The 9366-nt window shown below is 38.7% G+C and overlaps 1 long non-coding RNA gene across 1 annotated transcript; it reads right to left on the bottom strand.

Moving 5' to 3' along the window:
- Window positions 1-454: 454 nt before the first annotated feature.
- On the bottom strand, window positions 455-3838 carry LOC140242133 (uncharacterized). The gene is made up of 3 exons (XR_011902124.1): window positions 3726-3838; window positions 2530-2677; window positions 455-1019 (listed from the first exon to the last, which is right to left on the bottom strand). It is a non-coding gene; the product is annotated as an uncharacterized lncRNA (long non-coding RNA).
- Between the last annotated feature and the right edge of the window lie 5528 nt (window positions 3839-9366).

Genomic DNA, 9366 nt, shown 5'->3' with positions numbered 1-9366 from the left:
TGCCAAACAATCATCTTGTCCTTTTCATACTGAATGCTTGTATACATTTTACACTGTAGACCAAGAACAAAGCTGCGTGTACAATCACCATTTTATACACCGTCCCTTTAGTTAATGCTCTCGAAGTGAAAGAAATTGTCAGTTTTGAGTTATATTATTTTAAAGAGTAAATTCCAGAATGAAAGAACATCGTAAATTTGAAAAGGCAGATAATGAGAATGCATGCCTTGCTGAGTTTTGAAGAGACAGTCATCTCATGTTACTCCTCAGAGATAACATGAAAGAGTTGTTCAATGTAAAATAGCAGAGCATGTGAATAAGTGCTAAAAATGAAATTATTTGCAAGACCTCCAGGACAGTTGGAGTTTCAGAACTGTAGTATACAATTTCACTTATAGAGACAAACAACAACAACAACAGAAATCGATATTGACCTGCTACTGTGATTAGTTGCATGGTCAGATTATTCAATATAAGGAGCCATTACTGTCACTAAACTCTCAAGAAATGTTGAAACTAAGGCTCCCATTTCTGTGCATCAACATACCCTGGACATAGGGCACAGTTAAGTGATGAGATCATTTCTTGCCACAGAAATGACCAAAGCATGGAGCTGTAACATATGTTCTATGTGGATGCTCCACACCATTCCTTGACTACTGGCTTAACCACACAAAGAATGACATTGTGCCTCATCATCTGTGTACTATACAAAGAATGAGCTCTTCCAGAAGGGAAATATCCACAAGATTCTTTGAAATCATAGTCAACCAATACTTCGATGAGTTGTGATGAATTTGGAGTGTTGCAGCCTCTGACCACCGTCTGCTCATGACTTTCTTCCCTTGCTTACAGAGAGTGACGACCCCAGCCTGATGAAATGTGTTCAGAAAGATTACTGCCTTCTTTTATCTCCACTGACTGTCGACAGCGAGCTACTCATCCTTTGCGTGCTTAAATAGTACCACCTTCCAAGTTCAAGCTTGCCGAGTATGATGATTGAGTCAACTGAGTTATACCTTCAAAAGAGACAAGAAATTTCGGAAAAAGAAAGTGGAAAAAGAGAATGAGATTATACTTCACACATAAAACATCTCCCAAGAATCTAACACATGCCTTGTGTTAAGATATATGCACTGAGATGTTAACCTCCCCATATTAAAGAAAAAAAAAGACAAACAAATAAACAGGAAGATTTGACATAGCAAATATGAAGACTCTTGTGAAGGCCTATTTCATGCATTACAATAGGCCGAAAGACATCTGAATTATGTAGACTGCTGTAGTTGATCATTATCAGAAAATGAAGAACATTTTCATCTTTTAAGCAAAGTGAGACTTAATATGAGATGATGTCTCACCTCTTTATACACAGAATATGCAATAAATTTAAAAGAATGTCCTTTCAATGGAGTAAATTATTATTTATAGTCAAACTGCATTGCAAAATTCCTTCATATGAACTGCCATAAAGTTTTATTTTCTCATCATTATGTTATGCATTATAATTCTTATGTATTGTAAATATGTCTGTGCAGCTCTGCATTCATTTGTAGACACGTGTGCATTTCTGCCACCATATATCTGAAATTAAAATTTGCTTACCGGTAATTTATACCTATTGTGAGAATACCAATTGGGAAGTAAAAATCGGTATACACATGTTCTTGTGAGTTGGTTTGTGTGTGAATTCATTAAAATTGTGATACATTTCCATTAAGCGTTGTACAATCATTCAATCATATTTCAACAGTTTAATGTATATGGCTTTCTCAATATCTTTAGATCAATAATAGATAATTACCAAGTGGCTAAATTCTTGTACGCAAGACAAATCCAATGCTCCAATAACATAATGTTGCTATCAGTGCAAGTTTTTTTTTCTTACTTTATTAGTTAAGACACCAATAGCTCCTTTCAAAAAAAAAAAATAATAACTTCAAATGCCAAACTGACACTAGCTCGCGTTCTTGCATGACACAGGTAAGAACCCAGAATATGATATAAAGCATTGGTTTTAACCCTCACTATAAACTGTCGAGGAGGGGGCTAGAAGGTCCCCCTCGGCGTTCCTAGCAATGTCGTCTTCGCAGAAAAACTATGGCTGTGATGTTTCACAACTTCTTCATTTCAAGTGTCTGCCGCATTCTCCCTTTAGAGACCAAATTTTAGATACCCAGGAGGAAATTGCATATAAAATATGTACATGCATGTCAGACCAAGATATGCTCAAAAACGTGATACAGTTGGAAAGAAATTTGTGCTTTCAGTCAAATTTCACAACAGCATGATTATTTTTGCTTTTCTCGATTAAAATCAATGAATAACATCTTTTCATGCTCCGAATACTGTCAACTACATATTGCAATCACACTGTTGAGATCTGGAGGGGGGGGGGGGGGGAGCTGGGAGGAGCCTAACTAAGATTACCCCCATCCCTCCCTTCCCCCTCTTTTATCTTCCTAAACAGTTGAGGTTAACACAATGATAGTAGTTTGGATGAGTTCACGTACTCAATGAAACACTCACCACATAACTCCTTGTTTTTCCAGCTACAGAAGAGCAAATGCACGTCAAGGAGATTGGCACTGTCTTGTTGAAGTATGGCTTGGCAATGGGTGGACTGATAGTCTCCCTCTGAATGTCGATCAATTCCCCAGCTGATGCATTTCTTGAGCTAATTCATGGTAATAAACACAAGAGTCAACCTTTCATAACTTGATTACACTCAACTTCAGCACAGTGGCAGGTGACAGATCACACCCCCCCCCCACAACAACAACAAATAAAATACTAAACCCAGGACAATGATATTCCCTGAAAGTATGAAATAGTCAACATCCCCAAGCATCTGTGACTTGAAAGCCTGAAATTCATCAAACAAATCATATTTGTAGGGGTTTTAGTGCCCTCAAGCACTCAATAAAGGAGCCTGAAGAGAGAGTAATGTCTCAACCTCATTCACACACTTTGAGTCATTTCTATCAAGAATATTATTTTCAATGAGGTAATATTCAGTAAACATCACATCACAAAATGTCTGCATATGAAATTTCAGAGTTCATATGCTGATTCATTAAACACTATACATGTACATGAGTACATGAGAATGTAATGTGCATTACATTCTCACGTACTGCAACTATGCCTTAAACCCATAAACTGCACACATGAAATTTGTAAACATGTATGCATTTCCGTCACAAGATTTGAAAATTGGTATTTGCTTAATTCATGCCTAATGAGAGATTACCAACTGGAAAGTGAAAACTTAATGTAAGCATGTACTTGTGTATTTCTTATTATTTTTTATAAATTTTAATTCATTATCATTCATACAACATAAAGTTTTGACTGAATCTTAACACAAGTAATAAACAATACTGAGTGGCTAACTCTTCCACACAAGAAAAATCTTATGGTGTAACAACAGTTCATATTTCCAGGGAGATGGGACTCACTATTGCAGGTTTCACTTTTGACCTATTTCTCTGATAAAGGTGTCAAAAGGTGGTAAAAACAAACGAAGAAAAAAATGTTATCTCAAATGTTAAACTGTTTCTTACACTGTAGCTGTTTGCTCTGAACAGAAATATCCTCCCATATTCCATGTACAAGAACCCTGAACCTCGTGTAAATTTACAGTTTTACTCACTGTATAAATTCATTAGAAATTGTGACTCATAATACATTATATCAGTTGATGTACTTGATGACATACTCACCACTTAGCTACTTGCTTTTCTAGATTTTAATGAGCAAAACACACATGAGGAAGATTGGCAATGTCTGGGTGAAGCATGGACTGACAGTCTTCCTCTCAAGTCATGTCAATACAGTCCCAGGCACTTCTTGAGCTACATCATGGTGATAAGACACAATAGAAACTTTGATAATTCGATTGGACACAACTTCAGGACAGTGGTAAATGACAGATCACAACCCTTTGCCCAAACAAAAAAAATAACAATCACTGTGGAAACTGAAATTCCATGAAAGTATGAAATAGTCAACATCCTCAGACAGCAACAACTTGACGTCCAAAAAATCATAAAGGGAAAGGATTTTGAGGAGTTAAGTGATTTAGAATAAGGGTAAAAGATCTAGATTAACCTTACAAAGTAGCATTCAAGGTTTATTGGCTTTGACTTGTGCCTACTGACTTAAGGATCACACACTACTCAGTCAACCTGAATGAAAAAGAAAAGCTTGTTTACTTGCCCATAACCGTCTATGATCACCTGTCATATGACATTTTTGTGTGAGTGGGAGAGGGTTGTGGGGAGAAGGAATGATCACAGATTGTTTTGTTACGAGAAATAGGAATGGGAAAGTGAAATGTGATGACCAAGAGGAGTATGATATTAGTTACTGACCAATGATAAACTTCCAATTGGGACACACATACATAATACGTCTACATTCATATCCACATTAGATATTCTGCAGACACAACAATACTGTTTATAGTTTAAGAACTGATTCAGTCAGCAAAGTGAAGAAAAATAAAACATGTTACAAATATGCCACCTGACAGAAATTTGAACACCTCAAGATCCAATTTCATCATCTTGTGAGTAAATGCAGTTCACTGTATATTTTGATTTTCTGATTTTTCCTTTTTAATGGCATACATATTGGTAACACACTAACAACTGTTGTCAGCCCAAGATATCTTTAACATTTATCTTATCTTTTCTGACATGATGTACTGCTGCTATGGTCCAGGCTAACATCACAATCTTCTTTGACTTTATTACAGCAAAGTGGTTCCCAACCCTTTCTAACGTATTGATTTTAACTTCACATTTTTTTAATGTGATCATACACAGCCATGTCGCTGTAAATGAAGTTGCGATGCCATATATGTTTTGCACGGCGTCTGTTCAGGCTAGTGATCAGTAAAATAGTCTAGTCTAGGAAGATTACAGTGCTTATCAATACATATTCTTTGCCTAAGAATTCAAAACATAAGTGAACTGGGGGGGGGGGAGTAACGTGGCCCATGTGCATTGTATGTCATTAATTATGTGAAAATAAGCAATGTGTGAAGAATTAAAAAAAAAAAACCAAATATTATGCCTTTGCTAGTAATACAGTATGCTGGGGAAATACTCCATGTCTATTACATTCGTGTTCCACGAATCTCCAACGTACTGATCAACATACCTATATCATACATATTTACATATATATATATATATACATGGATTCTATGATTCCAAAATATTACAGAATGACTATCCCAGTGACCTGTCATTAGCCAATTTTCCATGTCCAACCATATATACGGCCAACATAATTTGTACTGGTGCCTCTGTTCCTTTTAATCATTGTTTAGCCTTGCATTGACTATAATTTTCAAGTCTCACCTTAAATATGCACTTTACAAATTTGATAATTTTCAGAATTATGAGGGTAAATAGAGGTCTACTACGTATAGATTCCACTGTACTGTCCAATTAGTCTTTTGCATACTCTTATACTGTATGAGTGTAACGTTAAACAGAATAGACTCTAGCAATATTTAGGCATATTCCTAGTCCTACTTGTTCACAATAAGTAGGTCTAACGCTAGGTCTACTAGTCTATTTATAGGAGCCTACTATTAGTACAAAATAAGGCGCTAATGTAGTTTGGTTCTGTGTAATTATTGAGATTTGGTCATGGATACGACGGTAGATCATCAGCGTCTATAGTATAACCCACAAGGCCACATATTCATTCATGGCAATCACGACGGGCGCGCTCCCCCAGAGCTTCGGCGGGCCACTCCGTCAGGAAAAGTGAAAGTACAACTACTACAAGGCTGGAACTTGGAAGACGGACAAGTCGAGTAATTTTGGAGGGCATTTTCTAATCGTGTACCTACAGTTTTCCTATTAACTGCAGTTCTGTATGACATGAGACACATTAGTGTAGTAGACAAATAGTTTGTATTGCTATTAATCAATATCAAAAAATCAAATGAACTTACTGTCACAGAGGGGTGCAATTCAATGTCGAGTACATTCAGAGTAGGCCTAGCTAGCTAGGTCGGATACTTCGCGTGCGGTGCGGTACAGCGTACGTCTACATTCAATGGGCATGCAGTCTGCCACAGCCAACGTTAGCTTACTGTATATCATATGAAAGGTAATTTATTGTCAATGGTGATGAAAATTATAAAAAGGCACGATTTGTAACAATGATAGATAAAAGATAATGATAATGTACTGTTGTCTGTAGACTGACTACTAAAGTATAGACCTGTATTACAATTTTTATTTTATTATTTTTTAAAAGGATATAAAGCCTTGCGCACGGCTAACTTTCCAGTAGCCTGGCGGCCCGTTAGGGTACACTTGACTACGTGTAGTAACAAGCCGTTACGTGTGCCTACACCTCGCGTAACGCGTGGTGGAGTACGTGTAGTGCCAGGTACAACCACACGTTACGCCAGGGTACACGTCGCGTAACGTGTACCCACACGTCGCGTAACGCGTGCCTCACCACACGTAACGTGTGGTATGGGTACGCGTAACGCCAGGTCGGGCTCGCCTATGGGCTTTGCACAGTGAAGCCTGACCTGGCGTTACGCGTGCCCCCACCACACGTTACGTGTGGTGAGGCACGCGTTACGCGACGTGTGGGTACACGTTACGCGACGTGTACCCTGACGTAACGTGTGGTTGTACCTGGCACTACACGTAGTACACCACGCGTTACGCGAGGTGTAGGCACACGTAACGTCTGGTTACTACACGTAGTTAAGTGTACATTAACGCCACGCCAGGTTACTGGAAAGTTAGCCTTGTTTCAGGCTAAAAGTCTCAGTGCATATCTATTTAAAGTAATGTTTTCACCAGAGCAGATATTCTGTCGGATAGGGGTGATATGATTGCTGGAAATCTGTTCATTCCGATTGTGGCATGGTAACGGCAGGCCTCAGGGGCATAAAGAAAGGATGGGGGCCGGGGTGTTTCGCCGTGGCCCCGGGACAACAGAGAAAGGTGATCGGGTCACAGAAATCTGTGAGAGTGTATTTGCACATCTTCCTTGCAAAGAAAAAGTGAAGAACAACACATAGGTCACATACTGCATGCATTCCAGCTAGATGCTTCTCGACAAGACCAATGTTACCAGAGCACCATTAGTCTCCCATGGCCAACCTCGGTCTGTTGTGATACAGCCAAACCCGCTATTCCTTTTTTCTCTAATGGCCAAATTGGACAATAAAATTATCTATTAATGACAAAAATGGACGTATGTATACCCCCAACGTTAATAATTTTCATGAACATAATGTGTCATGGGGGAAAAAAACTATTCATATCTCAGTTCATCATATTGATGTGGTATGACTTTATGAACTTTGTCAAAGTGCATGTTATTCGAATTATGTTTATGACGCCATTTAAGCACTTTTTCATAGTAATATACTTATACCATGGTACCTGCCAAATTTGACATTATTATCATGGTCCATAAATTGCATTATTTCTTCATGAATTTCACTTCGTAGGTATGGCTTTCTTTCTATCTTCAAACTCACAAAACATTTATGAAACCCTTTGCTATACCTGCAGTCTCTTCACCTAATTTTTATGACTTTTGACTGTTATTGACTGATATTTGATGACATTTTGTTTTCTTCCCGTTTAGGGGCATTCAAAATATTAAATTTGATGCAACAAGAAACATTTATGTTCAGCCTTCCCTAATGGACGCACAGTCATTGTGTACTGTGTACTTGTAGAAAATAAATGTGACCGTGCATCACAAAACCAACAAAAGGTCGCAACCCTTAATTTTACATTAGGACTCAATGAAACGCGCAAACCAGATCAATCTTAAGTCTTTCACATACACTATTTCTCATAAGTTTGGGGTCATTATACATGCATGGTAAAGTGTGTTTTCAGCAGTTTTTCTACAACCTCTTTTTTGTTGTAAAGTGAGGGAGATCATTTAGTATGTTTCAGCATGGAAATCCCATAGCATCTTCCAAACCCTTAGACACACTCTTCGCTTTGAACTGTAACAAGGAATGCTACTGCTTGTAAAGTTGGCATCAATATAGCCTGGACAGAATATGTTACTAGAGCATGCTCTATTTCAGCTTAATCTGATAACAACGGCGTAGCCAGGATTTCATCTTAGGGGGGGCGGTTAGTCTGCGAGGGAGCGAAGCGACCGAGCCCGAGCGAGCGGAGCGAGCGAGGGGGGGAGGGTGTGGGAGGGGGGTGTCCCCCCTCCGACGGTAAGAACTTTTTTGCATTTGGATGTTGTAAATGGTGCAATTTGATGCATGTTTTTGCGCGTTTTGTCGACGTGAAACAGTCCCACTTGTTTATGGTAGCAGTTTATTTTGATGTAGATTATTATTGAACAATTTGCCTATAAAAGGGTATAATTTAGATACACTTCTTGTATTAATTCTTTTCACTGAATATCATGAACGCGACTGAACCCGAGCGAGGGGAGCGAGCGAGGGGGTAGGGGAGGGTGTGGGAGGGGGGTTTCCCCCCTCCCACGGTGAGAACTTTTTACATTTTGATTTTGCAAATGGTGCAATTTGATGCATGTATTTGCGTGTTTTAACGACGTGAAACAGTCCCACTTGTTTAAGATTGCAGTATATTTTAGAGTAGATTATCATTGAACAATTTGCCTATAAAATGGTATAATTCCAATACACTTCTTGTATTAATTCTTTTCACTGAATATCATGAACGCGACTGAACCCGAGCGAGCGGAGCGAGCGAGGGGGTAGGGGAGGGTGTGGGAGGGGGGTTTTCCCCCTCCCACGGTGAGAACTTTTTACATTTTGATTTTGCAAATGGTGCAATTTGATGCATGTTTTAACGACGTGAAACAGTCCCACTTGTTTAAGATTGCAGTATATTTTATATCATGAACGCGATTGAACCCGAGCGAGCGGAGCGAGCGAGGGGGGAGGGGAGGGTGTGGGAGGGGGTGTCCCCCCTCCTACGGTGAGAACTTTTTACATTTTGATGTTGCAAATGGTGCAATTTGATGCATGTTTTTGCGTGTTTTAACGAGTTGAAACAGTCCCACTTGTTTAAGGTTGCCGTATATTTTATTGTAGATTATTATTGAACAATTTGCCTATAAAACAGTATAATTCAAACACACTAGTCTTCTTGTATTAATTCTTACACTGAATATCATGAACGCTGTCTGTTCAGCAATCAAACAGAAAAAGCATGCACACGAGGGTGTAGATAGGGGCATATCCCCTCCCACACGAAGGTGATTTTGCGTTTTCAGACCTGAAATTCAGCGATCTGGTGCAAATTTTTGGTGCAACACTTTTTCATCGAAGTGTTAAAATCACGGAATTTAGCTCTTATTCCGAATGTG

Source organism: Diadema setosum, chromosome 18 (assembly GCF_964275005.1).
Source record: "Diadema setosum chromosome 18, eeDiaSeto1, whole genome shotgun sequence".
NCBI lineage: Eukaryota > Metazoa > Echinodermata > Echinoidea > Diadematoida > Diadematidae > Diadema > Diadema setosum.
The sequence above is the reverse complement of the archived record's forward strand: the minus strand, read 5'-3'. Positions and strand labels throughout refer to the sequence as shown.